The sequence below is a fragment of the Bubalus kerabau genome, chromosome 10, assembly GCF_029407905.1.
Source record: "Bubalus kerabau isolate K-KA32 ecotype Philippines breed swamp buffalo chromosome 10, PCC_UOA_SB_1v2, whole genome shotgun sequence".
In the NCBI taxonomy this organism is placed as follows: Eukaryota; Metazoa; Chordata; class Mammalia; order Artiodactyla; family Bovidae; genus Bubalus; species Bubalus kerabau.
The window spans coordinates 73,873,894-73,895,804 of NC_073633.1; the positions used below are offsets into that span (position 1 = coordinate 73,873,894).

The 21,911-nt window shown below is 41.0% G+C and overlaps 1 long non-coding RNA gene across 1 annotated transcript; it reads right to left on the reverse strand.

Annotated features, from left to right (window-relative positions):
* Positions 1–719: 719 nt before the first annotated feature.
* Positions 720–21,597, reverse strand: LOC129620624 (uncharacterized). The gene is made up of 3 exons (XR_008698615.1): positions 21,388–21,597; positions 19,256–19,376; positions 720–1,312 (listed from the first exon to the last, which is right to left on the reverse strand). It is a non-coding gene; the product is annotated as an uncharacterized LOC129620624 (long non-coding RNA).
* Positions 21,598–21,911: the final 314 nt, after the last annotated feature.

The following is a 21,911-nucleotide window of genomic DNA, read 5'->3' on the forward strand; positions in this document are numbered from 1 at the left end:
AGCTACAAGTATATATTTTACAACACAAGGAATAGTCAATATTTTATAATAACTATAAATGCAGTAAAACTCTTAAAAATTGTGAACCACTATATTGTATATCTGTAACATACAATATTGTACATCAACTATACTTCAATTAAAAAAAAAAAATCCAGGACTGTCTGACCAGTGATGGTTTTTCTCACCATACTATTCTATCTCTCTGTATTAGTCAGAGTTCTCATGGGAAACAAATAGCATACTCAGAAAGGTCTAATCAAAGAGAGCTTAGTAAACTTAGGATCCTTTATAGAGGTGTGGTTGGGGGTTAAGAGAATTGACAAGAGGAGAGAGCATCTGTGGATGAGGAGTGACAAGAAGCCATGACCATTGTAGGCCTACAGAAACAAGGGGAGGGGATGCAGATGACAAAACCTAGAGATAGTTCTTGCTGGGAAGAAGCCAGGCTTTGACACAAAACTGGCCCTTAAGGAGAGGGGCTACAATAACTAATTTAGCTCTCTTTTCCACCTCTCATCCCCTGCTGTTAATTTCCATTGTCCAAGCCCAGTTGGAAGCCTAAGAGCAAGAGAGCCTAGGTGATGCAATCCCCCACTTCAGCACCTCTGAGAACCAAGCAGAGCATCATGGGATGGCAGCTGGGGCTAGCTAGAGAGGGAAGTGGAGAATCACCCCTAACATGCAAGTACCTCTGCACAAGCAACACATGACAAGCTTTTTGAGGCCAAAGTCTCTGCCTTCTATTTTTTGTCTGAGTATAATTTTCAAAGACTAACTGATTAACGCTTGATTTATCAGTGGTTGGCATCTTCACAAGTGTATTAGATTGTTAGGGCTGCCTTAACAAAACACCATCAGAGAAGGCAATGGCACCCCACTCCAGTATTCTTGCCTGGAAAATCCCATGGATGGAGGAGCCTGGTAGGCTGCAGTCCATGGGGCTGCGAAGAGTAGGACACGACTGAGTGACTTCACTTTCATGCATTGGAGAAGGAAATGGCAACTCACTCCAGTGTTCTTGCCTGGAGAATCCCAGGGATGGGGGAGCCTGGTGGGCTGCTGTCTATGGGGTGGCACAGAGTCGAACACGACTGAAGTGACTTAGCAGCAACAAAACATCATAGACTGAATGCCTTAAACAACAGAAATGTATTTTCTCCTAGTTCTCCTAGAGCAGGAAGTCCAAGATCAAGGTGTTGCAGGTTTGGTTTCTTCTCAGCCTCTCTCCTTGGCTTGCAGATGACCACCACCTTGTGCATTTACAAGGTCTTCTTCTGTGTGCATGCCCCTCTGATGTTTCTTTTTGTGTCTAAATTTTGAAGAACAAAAGTGTTAAGGAGAAAAGATCAACTGGACCGGATGTTCCTCATAGTCAAATAAACTGAGGATGAGGAGTGTGCACTGGATTCAGCAAGGTAAAGGTCATGATGACTTGGGCAAAGGCAGTTCTGAAGGAGTAGCAGGGATGAGAGTCTGACTGTAGTGAGTTCAAGGAAAAGGAGGGGAGCTGGAGATACTGAGTATAGACAGCTGTTGAGGGCAAATTTATGTTTTTCAAATATCCTTTTTTCATTCAAGGTTGGGGCAAACTCCATACATGGAATGATGTGTGAAAGCAAGAGGGCAGGTCAGTCTGCCACTTCTCAAAAGGCAGAGTCCACCCAGGCCCGGGCATGCTGATGTGTATCCTGTGTCCTGTTCTCCCTGTCCTAACGCTGCTCCCATTCAGGATCTGGAGGTCCACCCTTTCACCTCCTGCTGGAGAGCAGTCACTGAAAAAGTGCCAATCAATTCAGTGCCTCTCTGGGGAATATTTTCCAGCAGGGAGAGGAAGCTTTGCCAGGTCAAGGAACCTTGCCCAGGACTCCTCTGATCCAGTGGTATCTGCAGCTGGACACTTTGCCTGTAGATAAAGCTCAACCTGCTATCACAAGTCTTAAGTGTTTCTAAAAAAGGAAAACCAAGATGAACCCAAATAGAGACAACCTAAAAAAGTGTCTTGCCTGAGCAACAGGGAGGAGGAAGCAGGCCTCATCTCTCCTCCTCTGAGAGCCATAATGCTCCAGGGCCTCAAAGAATGTCCCAATTTATACAATTCACTGCTGCAGAATTAAGCCTGAATGGCATTTGGTGGCAGATAAAGTCTCTCTGAGTCATACAGCAGAGGGCTATGTAGCCAGATCTTGTTTAGAATTACATTTAAAACCTGGAAATCAAATGATATGTCCAGATAACTTCTGTGGTAAACCCCAAACCAGTTATGCTTCAGGTTAAGCCTCTGCATTTCTAAAGAGCGTGCCTTTATTCTCTCCAGGCCAATACTCGGACCTTCCTGCCAGCAATATCAAATAGCAAGAGGTTGAATGTACCCTCTGTGTGAGCATTAAAGGATAAGCTGCCAAGGGTGGCAGGGCCTCTCCGCTGAGAAAATCTCCATTTTTTTTTAATTATTTATTTTTTAATTGAAGGATAATTGCTTTACAGAATTTTGATGTTTTCTGTAAAACATCAACATGAAAATCTCCATCTTTGAGACATCTCCTAAATACACACGTCCAATTCGCTCATTCCCTCTTGGTTTCTTATTTGCTAATCTTTAAATTTGAAAAACAAACCAAAAAGTTAAACGACCTCTAAAACATTCTGTCACTTCATAAAAATAGAGCTCCTAGTTTTCTGAATTTTTCTTTCTCCGTCTCACTTTAAATCTCTCCTAGTCATTGAATGGCATCTTTTTGCTGTATCTTGTTTCATAGGGTCTCAGAGTTTGGATGCACTAAGAAGACTGACAGACCCTCCTGGTGGCCCTTTGGGGCAGGAAAATTAATCCAGTCCTGGCAAAAGAGTGAGAAAAGGGACAACATTGGTTTATGTTATTTCATCCTCATTTAATTGCTGAGAAAATCACAGCCTACAAGGTGATGTGATATGACCAAACTTGGAGGATGTGTCCATGATGCTGACAGGGCCTGTGCTAATGTACGTCCCTTTTGAATGAAACCCCTTGTCTCAGGAAATCATTCTGGCCTTCCTTCTTCTCCTACAAAGGAATCTATTAGACTCATGTGCTCATGGTCACACCAGGCACCAGGGGAAGCCTTGAAGCATCTACATTGGTATACTCTGGCTCAGCGTCCATTTAATATCAGAACTCATAAATGAGTTGCTGAGATTTTCTGCTGCACATACTCCCCCAAAGTACTATCTGACACAAAGAGGAAAACATATAAACTTGGACACCGAGCACATGTCAGTCCACTGGGGCAGAGACGTACCCTCTGCAGCAGTCCACTAGGCATTGTTTTATCACTTTAGAAGTAAGAGAAGGATATTTTTCCCCTTTGGGGAAAAAATGTTGCAGTAGATTCTTTTGCTAAAAGAGTCATTTAAATATTACTGGTCACGTCACATTGTAGTTGTTTGGAAATAATTATATCCATATCACAGACAGTAAATAATAGATGTGCGTTCACTAACGTTTTATTCATGTTCTGTTTTAATATGGCAAACTTAGAAGTAATTTAATCTCCCAGTAAATTGAAGTGGTGGGGGGTTCTTCACACAGAAGACTGCAAGTTATTAATTCCGGGCAGTCTTCATCTTGTACAATTAGTCACTGTTTGCAGCTGGAAATGTTTTATTAATTTTCCATAGCAGTTGATTTTCCACAGTTTTCTCAGTTTAAATTAAGCAGTAAGAGCTGCTGTTTCTTCTTAAATAAATTTTCTTTCCACAAAAATACATGCCTCTGGCTATGTCAATTTTCCCATTTGATTAAAGTGCCAGCAGGCAATTAATAACTTAATGCATTTTAAAGTACTTTTGGAAAAAGTAATTTGAATAGCCAAACTTGTGTATTTGAATTGATTGTTGCAGAAGATTTAGCAGGCATTTGAAAATCCTAAAACATTGGAAAGGACGAATAGAGCCCAGCAACCAAGTCTGGGGGACTGTGGGGTGGTCTCCATAAAAGGCCCACAGGTGGCATTCACACTTTGGGGGAGGGCAGATGATCATCACTTTGCAGGAGATTAGGGGAAGAAAGTCAACCTCAAAATGGTCTTCATCATTGTACAATGGGGTTTAGAGACTCTAGGCTATGATGGTGTGGTCTGAGTAGGAAAACCATTGACATACACACACTACCATATTTTAAATGGATAACCAACAAAGACTATATAGCACAGGAAACTCTGCTCAGTATTATGTAACAACCTAAATGGGAAAATAATTTGAAAAAGAATAGATACATGCGTATGCATAACTGAATCACTTTGCTCTATACCTGAAACCAACACAATATTGTTAATCAACTATACTCCAATATAAAATAAAATGTTTTTTTAAAAAAGCAATGAGACAACACGGATGAACCTTGAAGACATGCTACGTGGAATAAACCAGGCACTAAAGTATAGATAGTATAGATTTCATCTATATGAAGTATTAATATCTAGAATAGTCAACTGCATAGAGACAGAAAGTAACTTGGTGGCTGCCAGTGGCTGAGGGGAGGGGAATGGGGAAACATTCGTGTTTAATGGGTATAGAGTTTGTTAGTAGTCATAAAAAATAAAGGCAAAACCAATACAATATTGTAAAGTAATTAGCCTCCTATTAAAATAAATAAATTTAAATTTAAAAAAATAAAAATAAAGTTCTGAAGATAGTGATGATGACTGCACAACATGAGACTGAATTCGATGCCACTGAATTACATACTCAAGAAACCTTAAAAGAGTAAATGTTGTTACATAGAGTTTACCACAATGGACAAAAAAAAAAAAGCAATGTGGTTTTTTATCAGGTTCCAGATGTAGAAACAAGGATGTGGTGGTTCCTCCTGTGCAAAATCCTGCATTTCCTGGGGTCTTCTGGTAGGAGCCATGATCAACCGTGCTAACAGCACAGGAGCCAGAATTCTGTATACTATCTCTGTGAAGTGGATCGAGGGACAGACGAACAGATTCCTGCTTCTGGTGCAAGAGACATGATGATGATCACAGTCAAGGGAGAAAAGCAGAGTTCAGGAGGAAGGTGCATTCAGCAGTGGTAATTCGACAGTGGAAGTCATCCCAGAGAAAGACGGTGTGTTCCATTCTTTTGGCCATCATGTGAAAGTCATAATAAACAGTAAAGGTTAAGTGAAAGGTTCTGCCATCACAAGGCCAGCTGCAAAGGCGTGAACAGACTTGTGTCCAGTGCTGGCAGCATTGTATGATTCTCCAGTATTTTTGTTTTAAAAAAAAAAATCCCATTAAGAATTACTTGCTCCCAGTCCCCCAAGAAATAAGTAATGAGGATATTAAAGCTAATTGGTTCCTTTTTTAATTTATTTATTTTTTAATTGAAGGATAATTGCCTTACAGAATTTTGTTGTTTTCTGTCAAACCTCAACATGAATCAGCCACAGGTGTACATATATCCCCTCCCTTCTGAGCCTCCCTCCCATCTCCCTCCCCATCCCACCCTTCTAGGTTGATACAGAGCCCCTGTTTGAGTTTCCTGAGTCATATACAGCAAATTGGCTCCTTTTTTTAAAAGAAAGCACACACAAAGGGTAACATGCCGCAGTGTCTTCTATAGTGAGAGTTGGGGCTTCTGTTTGACAGTGCGGTCTCTAACTGACCTCTGCTTAACTGACTCAGGGGATTAACCAACACCATCCTCTGTATCTGTAGGAGCTACTGACCGAGGCTCAGGAAAAGCTGATGCTTATCACCACTACATATACTTGTGCATTCTGCTTCCACTGGTTTGTTGAATGCCTTCTAAGATTCAGTTAAGACTGTTCCCAAACCTGTTTAGATCAAGTTATTTTAATTGTGCAATTTAATTAAATATTACATAAGTAGATGAAATGTGAGCTAACAAAGAAAGTTATTACTATGAAAACCAGATTGAATGCCTTAGTAAAACTTGATAAAGTTGAGTTCTAAAAAAAATATTGCAAATGTACTAGGTATGGGCAAAGTAAAGTTAAATAGAAGGAGAACATTACAAAAATAAAAAGGAATTCTGAATTTAGGTTAATTTATAGGTATCTACAATGTTTTTATCAATACTTTACTCGAAAGACACTGAAACTAGAAACCAGGGAGGAGAAATCCTGAACATGTTTTAAACCTAGATGATTGGAAACTTCAGCCAATTTGAAGGCAACAGGAAGGTCATGGATCCCATCCAATCACATTAGATAAAATATATAACTTCGACAAAACTTTCAAGCATCCAGAGCAGGGGACCAACAGTCATTTTTATGGCACAGCCGATGGATTGGTAGGAGCTGCTTAGGTGTTGAGCTGAGAAGGAGCCTCAAATTAAATTTGAACTCAGTAAGCAAGAGTGCAAAGAATCATCAATGTTTTCCAGGAGTATGAAAGGAAAAGAGTGAGACCACATATTCACCATAAGTGTTCCAGAAAAAGATAAGCACAAATTAAAAACCAGACATTCTAACTGCTGGTTATTCTCTTTGAATTCTTTGCCATATCTAAACCCAAGTCTACATTATTCAAGTAAATGGCAGGAGTCTTCAAAACACCCTTCTCGTTTCAATCCTACAGGCACCTACTCATGATCAGAATGAGATACCCCTTGCCTTGTAAGAGAAGTAAATTAGGTCCCACAGATCCTGCTGATCTACCCCAGGACTCTCTGCTGCAGAATATCCTATTTGCTCATCGACTTTCTAAAGAAATATAAACAATAATTGTGACAATTGTGTTGGATTTCTTTTGAAAAGCTCATTCTTAGAAGCTAGTCAGCTCATTACTTCAAACATCCACCTGCTTAAAGAAAGTGTAAAGTTCTTTTTAAAGATGTTTTGAAGAATGACATCTTGTTTTGGGGAGAGGTGTTGGATTATTTTCCCAACACTGAGCTGGCATGCTCCTGACAACCCTAATATGGATGTTGAATCATGTGCATGGTCCCAGGAAAGAAAGGAATGGTGATTTATGTTACAGGTATCAGGTTTTCACACATCTAAAAGTGTGATGTGCACCAGTTGAGGGCTTCAATTCACTTGGTGCAAGAGGAAACAGCAGCTGGGTTGCACTGATTACAAAAAAATATCATGAAAGAGTTAAGACTGATGCTTTCACCAGCTATTGTTGAGAAGTAGAAGGTCAGTCTGATACATTGTCATGTTTGTTACTAAGCATCAGGGTATCAGAATGGGTTCTTCTTCTGGAGACTTGCTGATGGAAGAAAGGGAAATTTAAAACTGTCAAATCACACATCCTTTCAGAAGTTTCTTTTATTTAGCCTTTTCATGCCTTATTTCTTTAGCCAAATGTGTTGTTTTGTTTTTATTGTCAATTTTGTATAAAATGGAGCTATTAGATATACTTCAGTGTATCAATAGGTTCTTTAGCTCTAGGTCTCTAAGAAAATCTTTCTCAGCTTTGCCCATCTAAAAAGAGCATATTTGTGTAACTTAATAGAACACAGAACCATAAACAGGTATAAAAAGCAAATATATCTTCTCAGTTTAGCTTTAACCACAATAATAGCATGAACCAAAAAACTCAAACAAAAAAAACAAACAGAGGCTTAAACAAGATAGAGGTATCTTTCTTTCTCTCATAAAAGAAGTCAAAGAAAGGGCAATGTTTCTTTGCAATAGGGTACACTGTGCAATGGGGGTACAGGGAATACAGGAAAAGTCTTTGCATCTTCCTCTCAATTTTACTGTAAACCTAAAACTGCTCTTTATAAAGCCTTAATTTTTTTAAGAAGTTAAAGATAATGAACATTAGAGGTAAATAACCTTCTTGCTCTCAAAAGAATATTCATAATCTGTGAGGTCAATTTAAGAGAAGGTAATCTTTGTATTTACCTTCAAAATTCCCCTGTTGTCACTATGAGAATACATACATATTTAAGTGGATCCTTGGAGGAATGAAGTCAGAGTTTCTTTGCTAGAATTTTGTTTTAGAGCACTAGTGCTACTCTCACTATCAAATGTGAAATGTTTCAACTATTTCAAGGAGGCAAATTCAGAACACTTGGGCAATGTTTGCTTCATTGTGCTTCCCAGGGAGTCCCAGACCATCCCTGTCCTTCTACCCCAACCCCAGAAAATTTCTAGACCAAGAATCCATTATGTCTTATCTTTTAACACTAAAAAGGAAAAGAAAACCAAGTGATGCAAATTTCTACCTAATTGTTGGCAAAGTTTAGAAGTTCAGTCATTATAGATAAAATGTAGAATTTAGGAGAGTTGCCATTTCTCTCTGCCATCTGTGAGTGTGTGTAGTTGATTTATTTTCGGGGGTGGTATATTTCTCTACCTTCCTGAATCCCTTCTTTTCCTTTCCTTCTTCCTTCCCTCCCATCTTTAAATCATCACAAAAGACTCAGAGTTGGTACACAATTCCTAACAAAAACAAAAGCTCTAAATCTGTGGTTCTTTGGTTGCTGAGGAAGCAGAGTGGGCCGCTTAGGGCCACAGGAGACAGCTATCAGATGCAGGCTCCGGTAACAGGCCTCCCGTGCAGGCTTCCGCCAAGACCTCTGCCCCAGCCTACTGCCAGCCCACTGCCAGGGGGCTTCAGAGTCAGCACACTTATCTGCCTTTCTGAAGAGTTTTTTCCGCTGGGCTGTGCTCCTCTGCTGGTTCTCCCTGAACTCACTTGCATTGACTCCTAAAAATCATCAATATCTAAGCTTTTTTTCTTTATTCGACTGCTTGCAAGTATTAAGCACAAGGAAACTTTTCTGAAAAGTTAAGTGGAAAAGGTGAGTTAACAGGTTATTAGATGTATAATGCCCTTTACCCTTGGTTGAGGGAAAGAGCCTTCTAAGCAATAATTTTAAATCCTTTTTAGTGGATTCCTCAAAGCAATGAAAAGTGTAAAAAGGCAAGCTCCGTGGAGAGTATTAGGCAATTATCACTAAAAATTATTTAAGCTTAAATAACTAAAATAATTTATTCTATAAAATCATATGAAGTACTGGAAAGGATTCTGCATGGTCAATTTTCTTTCTCATGTACCAGCTGAAGAGGTAAGCAAAAATGTTGAATTCTGAAAGTCTCAACTTAGTGAATTAATATAGATTTGGGGGAGGCATTAAATACCTGAAGATGATGAAGAGTCACTGCCATAGACGCACTAGCAAATGGGATTAAATGATTTCCAGTGATATGAAAATGTAATAAAATGAAAACATTGAGTCCCCCACAAGTGATGACCCTCTCTGCCATGAAATGAACACTCTTCAGTATTTACAGGGAACCACTAGAATGTGGTGGTTATAAACATAGACTCTGGAGTCGGGTCACCTGAACTTGAATCACAGTTCTGCTGATTCAAGCTATGTGCCCTTGGGCAAGTTAAGTAAGAACTCTGTGCCTTGGTCTCCTCACCTGACAAGTAGAGCCCATGAGTTACTAGTATAAGTGCTTAGAGAAAGGCCAGGCACACAATTCAGTTTAGTTCAGTCCCTCAGTCATGTCTGACTCTTTGCGACCCCATGGACTGCAGCACACCAGACTTCCCTGTCCATCACCAGCTCCTGGAGCTTGCTCAAACTCATGTTCATTGAGTCAGTGATACCATCCAACCATCTCATCCTCTATCGTCACCTTCTCCTCCTGCCTTCAATCTTTCCCAACATCAGAGTCTTTTCCAATGAGTCAGTTCTTCACATCAGATGGCCAAAGTATTGGAGCTTCAGCATCAGTCCTTCCAATGAATATTCAAGACTGATTTCCTTTAGGATTGACTGGTTTGATCACCTTGCAGTCCAAGGGACTCTCAAAAGTCTTCTCCAACGCCACAGTTCAAAAGCATCAATTCTTTGGTGCTCAGCTCTCTTTATGGTCCAACTCTCACATGCATACATGACTACTGGAAAAACCATAGTTTTGACTATACGGACCTTTGTCGGCAAAGTAATGTCTATACTTCTTAATATGCTGTCTAGCTTTTCTTCATAGCTTTTCTTCCAAGGAGCAAGAGTCTTTTAATTTCATGGCTGCAGTCACCGTCTGCAGAGATTTTGGAGCCCAAGAAAATAAAGTCTCTCACTGTTTCTACTATTTCCCCATCTATTTGCCATGAAGTGATAGGACCAGATGCCATGATCTAGTTTTTTGAATGTTGAATTTTAAGTCAGCCTTTTCACTGTCCTCTTTCACTTTCATCAAGAGGCTCTTCAGTTCCTCTTCACTTTCTGTCATAAGGGTGGTGTCATCTGCATATCTGAGGTTACTGGTATTTCCCCCAGCAATCTTGATTCCAGCTTATGCTTCATCCAGCCTGGCATTTCTCATGATGTACTCTGCATATAAGTTAAATAAGCAGGGTGACAGTATACAGCCCTGTTGTGCTATTCCTATTACACACACATTCTTGGAATGGTGAGTGTTGGAGGAACTACATCCATCAGCATGCTGTATGCAGTGGTCCTTACAAGAGAATGCTCACACTCCATGGCTCCTCGTCATTCCTGGAAGTAGGGGTAGGATTATGCACGTTTATAATCCTACCCCTGGGTTGGCGGAGTGTCTTCTCATCTCACTCCCACTGCTCAGAATGTTCACTACCATTTGTGTGGAGGGGTCCAATGGTTGCCTGTTCCTGCCTTCAGGACTCTACTCGACAAAGATTCCTTGAGCACCTGCCGTGTGACAGCCCCTGGTGAAGTGCTGGTGATACTGAGATTGACAGGCACTGCATGCCCTGGGGGCCACGGTGAGACACGTGTGACACAGTAAGACAAACAGACAGAGGTAGGCAAGAACTGCCATGAGAGCCAACAGGATGCACCAACTGGGCTTTGGAAGGATCAGCAAAGACTTTATCCAGAGGGTGACTTATTTAATTGAACACTGAAGAACTGACCGAATTCTCCATAGGAAAGAAGGGATGAGACTGGAGAAACCAAGCACCAAGGTGCCCAGAATGTGACTAGTTAGGTGAATGATTAAGTCATGTTTTATGGATCTTCCCCTGGTCTTGGGTTAATCCTCTGGAAAGGCTGTGGCTTGTCCACATGGCACCTTCCTAGGTAAAAGGGCCGAGTTCAAGCTTGGTGAGTTGAGCAATCTACTCTACTGAATCACACTACTGCTCCTGGGCTAGGAGCCCTATGCTTTGATCCTGAGCTCTGGCTCCCACAGTCCTTATTACATGTTGCTGTCTTTCTCCTCAAGGTTAGGGACTACATGTAACTCCTCTCTATATCTCTGTGACAGCATCTTAAGCTGGGTTTCTTGAACTACCTACAGCATAATCATATGGGAGCAGGTTTAAAATACAGATTTCCATCCCCTATCAAGCACTACTGAAGCAAATATACTGGAGTGAGTGCTGGAAATCTTCATTTCTAATAAAGAAAAAGCCTGAGGTGGAAATACATTTTTAAAACATATTCCCCCAGATAATTCTGAGGGTCAGAATTCAATGGTCAATTTATATCATAAATTCCAGGTAAATATATCCAAATGAGTATATTTCAAATTCCAAGTAAGAGCTTTATAAACATAGTCCTTCTAAAGCCCTGGTTTTCAACCTTGGCTGCACACTGGAATCACCAGAGGAGCATATAAAACTACTCTTGCTAAGTCTCAAGCCCAGAGATTCTGAGTTACTGGCATGGGTACAGCCTAGGCAGTGGGGATTCTTTTCAGTTCCTGAAGGGATTCTGATGTGGGTTCACCATGACTGCTATAGAGACATCATCATCTGAGGAATTCCCATGGTAGAGTCTTCAAGCCTCCTGACAAGTTGGTCCATGCAAGGGTAGTTGGGGACAGGAGGGTAAAAAAACCCAATGGCCATGCCCCTGAGCTGGATAAAGGGAAGCTCAGCAAAAAGGTGCTCATGACCATCTAAAGTATGGTCATGAAATGGAAGGCATTTCTTTCTAGAAATGGAAGGAAATGAAGAATTGCAACAGGTTGGAAGGAATTCTTTGATAAACAGCCTGATGTTTAAAATGATTACCCACCCCCAAAGGGCATGCTATGAGGGGCAGACGATGGTTTCCAAACTGTCTTATAAGAAGAATGAGCTCCATTAACTGCAGGAGTTTTGTTTTACTGGGTGGGAATTGAAATCTGGGGGCAGAGCAGAATCGTTGATACCAGCAATTGGTGTTTCCCAACCTTGCCACTTTAAGCCTTCAGCTTTTCAACATATTGATCAAAAATGTAAAGCATATCACTTTGAAAGGGATCCAAATTACTAAAGTCACTGGTCTCTGGATCTACCCATCATCTCCTCTACCTCCCTGGAAAAAAGGCTCCGCTCCAGGACCTGCCTCGGCACAGACAGTGACATCCAGTCCAGACTGCCACTGATAACAAAGGAAATATCAAAATATTCTTCCTTCTGAGATAGCATTTTTATTACAGCTATTGTAAAACCTCTAGCCAATTGAGATTACTTTTTTAACTGTGCAATTATAAAGTACATTTGTGAGCATGTTTCAGTGTTTTAAAAACAATCCTTACTAATGCTAGTACTTCATAAGCATTTTATAAAACTCTATTTCTTTTCTTAGCCAATTATTAATCTTACTTAACAGGCACAAAAGTGAAAGGATAGGTTGCCTGGAAAGGGATCCTGAGCAGAAAATGCCATCTTTCTGGCAACTGGTTGGATGACAAGGTGATAAACAGCTAGAGTTCCCAATGAGGGGGCATCAGGGGTTTTGCAACAACCAGCTGAAGTCAACCTGGTTGCACCCACACAGCTAGTGCATTTTCAATGTCATGACCCCATTTGCTTGGGATGCTGCCAAAGAGGTCCCTTATCCTCACCTATAAAGTACTAAGTAAACTAATTCAACAGGCATTTTATTTGAAACCAAGCCCTGAAGAAAGTGTTCAGTGGGTGTTTTCTCTTCTCTCTAGGAGCTTATAATCTTGATGGGGAGAGAAAGTACATTTATCCATATTAAGCGGTTATACTGTATGTGTGTGTGTTCAGTCATGTCTGACTCTTTGCGACTCCAGGACTGTAGCACGCCAGGCTCCTCTGTCCATGGGGTTCTCCTGGCAAGAATGCTGGAGTGAGCTGCCATTTCTTTCTCCAGGGGATCTTCCTGACTCAGGGATCGACCCCAAATCTCCTATGTCACCTGCACTGGCAGGTGGATTCTTTACCACTGAGTCACCAGGGAAGCCCTAAGCAGTTACAGAGCCAAGTCTATCTCAGCACAGATTAGAGGACACACCATGTACCTACATTTTCAGTTCAGTTCAGTTCAGTTCAGTCGTTCCGTCGTGTCCAACTCTTTGCGACCCCATGAATCGCAGCACGCCAGGCCTCCCTGTCCATCACCACCTCCCGGAGTTCACTCAGACTCATATCCATCGAGTCAGTGATGCCATCCAGCCATCTCATCCTCTGTCATCCCCTTCTCCTCCTGCCCCCAATCCCTCCCAGCATCAGAATCTTTTCCAGTGAGTCAACTCTTCGCATGAGGTGGCCAAAGTACTGGAGTTTCAGCTTTAGCATCATTCCTTCCAAAGAAATCCCAGGGCTGATCTCCTTCAGAATGGACTGGTTGGATATCCTTGCAGTCCAAGGGACTCTCAAGAGTCTTCTCCAACACCACAGTTCAAAAGCATCAATTCTTCGGTGCTCAGCCTTCTTCACAGTCCAACTCTCACATCCATACATGACCACTGGAAAAACCATAGACTAGATGGACCTTTGCTGGCAAAGTAATGTCTCTGCTTTTGAATATGCCATCTAGATTGGTCATAACTTTCCTTCCAAGGAGTAAGCATCTTTTAATTTCATGGCTGCAATCACCATATGTAGTGATTTTGGAGCCCAAGAAAATAAAGTCTCTCACTGTTTCCACTGTTACCCCCTCTATTTGCCATGAAGTGATGGGACCGGATGCCATCATCTTAGTTTTCTGAATGTTGAGCTTTAAGCCAACTTTTTCACTCTCCTCTTTCACTTTCATCAAGAGGCTTTTGAGTTCCTCTTCACTTTCTGCCATAAGGGTGGTATCATCTGCATATCTGAGGTTATTGATATTTCTCCCAGCAATCTTGATTCCAGCTTGTGTTTCATCCAGTCCAGTGTTTCTCATGATGTACTCTGCATAGAAGTTAAATAAGCAGGGTGACAATATACAGCCTTGACATACTCCTTTTCCTATTTGGAACCAGTCTGTTGTTCCATGTCCAGTTCTAACTGTTGCTTCCTGACCTGCATACAGGTTTCTCAAGAGGCAGGTCAGGTGATCTGGTATTCTCATCTCTTTCAGAATTTCCCACAGTTTATTGTGATCCATACAGTCAAAGGCTTTGGCATAGTCAATAAAGCAGAAATAGATGTTTTTCTGGAACTCCCTTGCTTTTTCCATGATCCAGAGGATGTTGGCAATTTGATCTCTGGTTTCTCTGCCTTTTCTAAATCCAACTTGAACATCAAGAAATTCATGGTTCACATATTGCTGAAGCCTGGCTTGGAGAATTTTGAGCACTACTTTACTAGCGTGTGAGATGAGTGCAATTGTGCAGTAGTTTGAGCATTCTTTGGCATTGCCTTTCTTTGGGATTGGAATGAAAACTGACCTTTTCCAGTCCTGTGGCCACTGCTGAGTTTTCCAAATTTGCTGGCATATTGAGTGCAACACTTTCACAGCATCATCTTTCAGGATTTGAAGTAGCTCAACTGGAATTCCACCACCTCCACTAGTTTTGTAGTGATGCTTTCTAAGGCCCACTTGACTTCACATTCCAGGATGTCTGGCTCTAGGTCAGGGATCACATCATGGTGATTATCTGGGTCGTGAAGATCTTTTTTTCACAGTTCTTCTGTGTATTCTTGCCACCTCTTCTTAATATCTTCTGCTTCTGTTAGGGCCATACCATTTGTTTTTTAACTCAGTTATTTTATCTGCAAAATAATGATACTTACACACTGGGCTGCTACTAAGCAAAATAACTATACATCATTGAAACAAAATATTTAAATAACCTGAGCATTAAATAACAGATCAAGAAATGTTACTTCTTTTCCATCTATTAATTAAGGGGAGAAAGAACTTAAAGATTATCCAGTCCAGTAATTTCATTTTGAAGATAAGGAAACTGAGACCCAGAGAAGTAAAATGACTTGGCCAAAGTCATAGCTAGGAAGAGGTAGAGCAAATAAATAAAGGAACTGTATGTATTTGTGTTTGGATTTCTCAGAAAATCAGGGCTCTCCAAAATTCCACACTGCCCTCTAAAATGAATGCCCTAGAACAATGACCTGAGATCACTTAAATGACAAAATATAACTCCCCCGTCAAGGCATAAAGCCACGTTCATCTGTTTTCTATTGAGAAAGCTGCTAATGGCTCTCACTCTACCTTTCCCAGTTGAAGCACAGAACTAAAACATTTGCAGCCTAAGGATTCCCTCCCACTGTTTGTAGATCAAACACAAACAGAAACAGTGGGAGACCAGGCCATCTCTAACTGAGAGAATCAATATCAATGAAACAGACAAAATCCCAAAATCTCAAAATAATGAAAACAAAGATATCCAAGTAATAAAATCTGCTAGAATCACAAAGACAACACAACTCCGATCTCAGCTGGCTCAAAGAAAGTGTCCATTAACAAGGGATTAACACAAGGGAAGTACACAACCAGTCAATAGGAAATGAAAACATTTCACACAGTCTAGTCCCATTTGAGCCCACCCTTGGATTATGGATAGGGTGTGTTCAGATGGCGTGGTTCTGACTAAAGAAAGAGTCTCCAGAAACCCTCAGCTATATTCCAACTTAAAGAAACATCCCAAACTGCTATTAGCTGGAGTGAAAATTTGGTACTGATGAGCCAGAAGATGAGACCATAGCACTGATTAACTGCTCTTTTTAGTCTTGTTCATTGTAATTTTCAGCAGACAATGGGAAAGAAAGCCTTAGGTACTGTAGTACATTTTAAAATATGCATTTAAAAATATCAAAGTTCCTGAATGCCAGGGTGGGAGGGAAAGGGGGAAAAAAAACTGAAGTAAAACAAACAAAAAAACCCCACTGTGGAATAAAATTTTATTAGCTTATCATAAAATGGCATTTTCCATGCCCTATATGAAGATAATGTAGGCATTTTTTAATATAAAATACCATAATCTGAATGAAATCAGAAGCAAATCTCAAATGAATATAGTTGACTTGTAAGCATGAATTAATAATCAAATTCCTATGGTGGTTGTAATACTCTAGTTAATAGCCACACAGCCCATAAATGTGCATTCTCATGCTCTTACATGAAAAAATTCAAACATTTCATCAGGTTAACTTCTAAATTAAAATAATTATTTATTTTTGCTTATTTTTTGCTTTTATTTATGTTTTGCTTATTTATTCTATCTTGGGGGGAAGCTATAACTACATCCATTTGATCAGCATATCTGCAACCAGGTACAATAACTTCAGAGAAAACATTCTGTGAGTTTGCTGATGACAACCACCTGATCTGCCTCTTGAGAAATTTGTATACAGGTCAGGAAGCAACAGTTAGAACTGGACATGGAACAACAGACTGGTTCCAAATAGGAAAAGGAGTTCGTCAAGGCTGTATATTGTCACCCTGTTTATTTAACTTATATGCAGAGTACATCATGAGAAACACTGGACTGGAAGAAACACAAGCTGGAATCAAGATTGCTGGGAGAAATATCAATAACCTCAGATATGCAGATGACACCACCCTTATGGCAGAAAGTGAAGAGGAACTCAAAAGCCTCTTGATGAAAGTGAATGTGGAGGGTGAAAAAGTTGGCTTAAAGCTCAAATTCAGAAAACGAAGATGATGGCATCTGGTCCCACCACTTCATGGGAAATAGATGGGGAAACAGTGGAAACAGTGTCAGACTTTATTTTTCTGGGCTCCAAAATCACTACAGATGGTGACTGCAGCCATGAAATTAAAAGATGCTTACTCCTTGGAAGGAAAGTTATGACCAACCTAGATAGCATATTCAAAAGCAGAGACATTACTTTGCCAACAAAGGTCCATCTAGTCAAGGCTATGGTTTTTCCTGTGGTCATGTATGGATGTGAGAGTTGGACTGTGAAGAAGGCTGAGCACCGAAGAATTGATGCTTTTGAACTGTGGTGTTGGAGAAGACTCTTGAGAGTCCCTTGGACTGCAAGGAGATCCAACCAGTCCATTCTGAAGGAGATCAGCCCTGGGATTTCTTTGGAAGGAATGATGCTAAAGCTGAAACTCCAGTACTTTGGCCACCTCATGCGAAGAGTTGATTCATTGGAAAAGATTCTGATGCTGGGAGGGATTGGGGGCGGGAGGAGAAGGGGATGACAGAGGATGAGATGGCTGGATGGCATCACTGACTCGATGGATATGAGTCTGAGTGAACTCCGGGAGTTGGTGACGGACAGGGAGGCCTGGCGTGCTGCGATTCATGGGGTCGCAAAGAGTCAGACATGACTGAGCAACTGATCTGATCTGATCTGAGCAACTCCAAGAAGATCCTCCATTCAAAAAGATTGCCTGGCACTGTGGCCACAGCAAACTCCGTGGTCTGAACTGCAGAACTGCCTTGACCTGAAAATGCAGCTTTTACACCTGGAACTTATTACAACAAAAGGAAAAGAGTAACAAACAAAGAAGAGGGAATAGCCAAACTTTGAATCCCTCACAGAAACTGAGCCTGAAGAGGTTCAGATCATTTTAATTGAAAATGTCCCAATTATCATCAGCTATTTCACACATGACCAACTGATCAGGACACACTATCAAGCATTTGATCTGCAACAGGACAGGATACTTAAAACTGGGACAGCCACAGAAGGTCTGACTAATCCGTGAGTTTCCCTATAATGGATTCTGCTGCTATCTTAGAAGAAAGTAATATTTATGGTGATTTCTATTGTTCCTGCCTGAGTTCTGCAATCCAGGGTCTAACTCATCAACTGCTATCTCTAAAAAAAATCTCTCTTTCACAGCTTCCATGTTTACATGTTTGCATTCACAGGCTCACAATAATCACCCACTTGTTTCCTAATTATTAAAATACTTCTTGTTTTTATCTATAGCATCCCATGTCTCCTAAGAAGAAAATGATATTTTACCAAAAATGTGAAGCTTAGTTCCAGTAACTTGCCACCCAAAGGCAAAGGATTTGAGGCAGCTCTTTGGGGCTAAAAACTATTAGTAAAAGCTTAGACAAAATAAGGAACAAAAGTTAGCTTTGGAATTGTTTTCTCTATCTAGCTAGAGAAAAATCTTTTTATGTAGAAAGTTTCCAAACCTTAAAAAAAAAATCACTTAGCACCTGCTTTAAAAAAAAAAAAAGACTATTTTATTTATTTATTTAATTTTTTTGGCATGTGGCATTTGGCACATGGCATGTGGAATCTTAGTTCTCCGACCAGGGATTGAAACAGTGTCCCTTGCACTGGAAGCAGAGTCTTAACCAGTGGACTGCCAAGGAAGTCCTAGCATTCCTGCCTTTAAAAAAAAAAAAATTATCTAAACAGAACACCCACTCCAGTGTTCTTGCCTGGAGAATCCCAGGGACGGGGAAGCCTGGTGGGCTGCCCCACCAGGGTCACTATGGGGTCACACAGAGTCAGACACGACTGAAGTGACTTAGCAGCAGTAGCAGTAGCAAACAGAGACTATCTTAATATTGTACAGCTGAACTATATAGCCACTGTTGCGGCATTCATCATCATCCAAGGGAGATTATAAGGAAGGTGGGACACTAAACTTTCTCTGGTAGGATTTCAACATGATGCCTGAAGTCACAAAACCTGTGTGCCTACTTGTGCCAGTCAAGCGTGGGAATGTGGTAGGGTCCTTAGGAGCCTGCAAAACACTTAAGACCTGAGTATGGGTTTTGGACTGAGATAACCCTGGAATCCAACCCCAAAGTGACAGGTGTTAAATTACTTGTCTAATCAGTCTCTTCTTACTTCTTGCTAAAGAATCCAGCTTTAAGTTCATTATTCAGACAAAAAATAATACTGCCCTTGAGTTTTCTTGCAGATAGAAGTAGCCATGAGACATGTTCTGTCCAATGAGATGCTGGATATGATTCTGAGGAAATTTTTAAATTATTATAAGAAGGGAAGTCTCAGTTGGCAGGGTCCTTCACCTCTCTATCCTCCCCTCTTCCTGCTAGAGATCTAGCAATCACACAGCAATGATGAATCCAAAGACAGAAGCCAACTTACTCTGACTGGTAGAGAGAAAAGACACAAAGAGGGTCTTTGAGCCAATGCAGCAACCCTAGATGGCCTCCCCACAATACCTTGTTGCATGGGCCAAGTACGTTCCAACTTGCATAAGCCACCAGGTGTCAGGTGTTCTAGTATTTGCAGCTAAGGCATTTCTCAGTGATAAACCAATGTCTCGGAGCTTCATTTCTTCACCTACAAAATGGGGATCTAATCTTTATCAACTTTGAAGATTTGCTGTAAAGCCTCATTGTACGTGCATGCTCTGTTGCTTCAGTTGTGTCTGACTCTTTGCGACCCCATGGACTGTAGCCTGCCAGGCTCCTTGGTCTATGGGATTTTCCTGGCAAGAATACCAGAGAGGGTTGCCATACCCTCCTCCAGGATCTTCCTGACTCAGGGATCAAATCTAAGTCTCATGTGTCTCCGGCATTGCAGGCAGATTCTTTACCGCTGAGCCATCAGGGAAGCCCTAGTTGATATACCTATAATTCCTAGCCCAATGCCTAACTCAGTAATATCTAGAGGCTGTTGTTATTATTATTTATCGGTAAGACTGAAATGAGTATTTCTTTTTCTTTCCAGAAACTTAAAGGAGCAGAGCTCACCTTTCCCTGAGCTGGGGACTGTTCTGGGCAAAAAGTTGAGGTCATATTGGGTTGGAAGCCTTAGTTTAGTAGGATGATCTATAAATAGTCAATATCCAAAAACTTCGTCCTTCTGTTCTTACTTTAGGAGATTTTTCTAGCTTACTGCTAATGCATATTAGCTGTTTCTAACACTCAGCAAGCTGTTGCGTTGTTTATACTGAAACCAAATTCCTTGACTATATTTCATTCCTGACACAATAATCACTGCAGCAAACTGCAAAATTAGCATTTAATAGGGCATTTCAATTAAAAGCCAGAGAAATATTCTCTGAACAACAGATTCTTGCCTCTAAAGATAACATTTTCTTTTTTTTTTTCCTTGAGTATGTGCAATTGCCGTAACTCTGCTTTATTTAATGTGATATGCTTTTGGCTTCCTGGTTCCAATTTTGAGGACAAAATGACCAATTGTGGCTTTTTCAACTTGTATAAATTAGTTTCAGGAGACGGCTGTTGATTTTTGGACTAGCACAAACATTACAAGGGACTCAAAAATTATTTTGATCATGTGTGGTGATATAGAACATCCCTACAACTCAGCCCAATAACAATAACACCTTTTTTTCTGAACTTCAGCTAACTGAATTAAGAATGTTAATCAATGAAGGGTGAGATTTGGTCTAAGACAGATAAAAGAGCCTCTATTTGCTAGGCAGCCTGTTTGAGGAGTGGTAACCTAGACAGCATATTAAAAAGCAGAGACATTACTTTGTCAACAAAGGTCCATCTAGTCAAGGCTATGGTTTTTCCAGTGGTCATGTATGGATGTGAGAGTTGGACTATAAAGAAAGCTGAGCACAGAAGAATTAATGCTTTTGAACTGTGGTGTTGGAGAAGACTCTTGAGAGTCCCTTGGACTGCAAGAAGATCCAACCAGTCCATCCTAAAGGAGATCATTCCTGGGTGTTCATTGGAAGGATTGATGTTGAAGCTGAAGCTCCAATGCTTTGGCCACTTGATGCGAAGCGCTGACTCATTGGAAAAGACCCAGATGCTGGGAAAGATTGAGGGCAGGAGAAGGGGACGACAGAGGATCAGATGGTTGGATGGCATCACCGACTCAATGGACATGGGTTTGGGTGGACTCCGGGAGCTGGTGATGGATAGGGAGGCCTGGCGTGCATGGGGTCGCAAACAGTCTGTGGGGTCGCAAAGAGTCAGACACGACTGAGTGACTGAACTGAACTGAACTAGAGAAAAAAGCTATAATGAGTCTCTCCATCAGTAAAGCAGTTTTCCATACTATAAAAATTCCAGTCCACTATTCTGAGGTATTTTAAGCTGCTCAGTTTCCTAGAGGAAGCTGTACTGCTAGCACTGTCCAACAGAAACAGTATGAACTACACATGCCAGCCACATATGTAATTTTAAGTTTTTTAGTAGTCATATTTTTTAAAAAGTAGAAAGACACAGGTAAAATTAATTTCAATAATGTTTTGCCTAAAAATATATCCAACATATTACCATTCCAACATGTAATCAATAAAAAAGCTAAGGAGATATTTTTTACCTTTTGGTAATAAATACTTAAAATCTAGTGTGTATTTTATACTTACAGCACATCTCAGTGTAGTCTAGTCACATTTCAGGTGTTCAATAGCCACACGTGGCCAGTGGCTAACCTCTTAGATTGTAAGCACTAAAATTTCATGTGCTGCCTTGATCTCTTTGCGCCTCACAGGCCAAGTCCTAACTCAGTTCTCCTGCTCTTGCCAGATATGCCTCCCTCCCCCTCGGGGGGAAAGGCTTCCTATCCAGCTAGTTCCCCTGGCAGCCAGACCAGCTGCTCCCCACATGGTCCTCCACCTAATGAGTTTCACCTTTCTGCAAGCCTGTGGCATTTTTCAAACAAGCCTCCTGTGGGAACCAGACTTATCCCACCCTCTTGTTACTACAGAGCCAGCCTCCTACAGCCCCTGCTGCTTCGCTCTGCAGCCTGTGTGTGGCGCTGCATGGTATGTGGTGTTCTCCCCAGGCTGTGAGTATATGGGACCAGAAAACTGCTGTCAGGATCATCTGTTCTGTCCAGTATCACATATTCAGTCCTCCCCGGAACCTTGGGGTAAGACTCTCTCTCCTA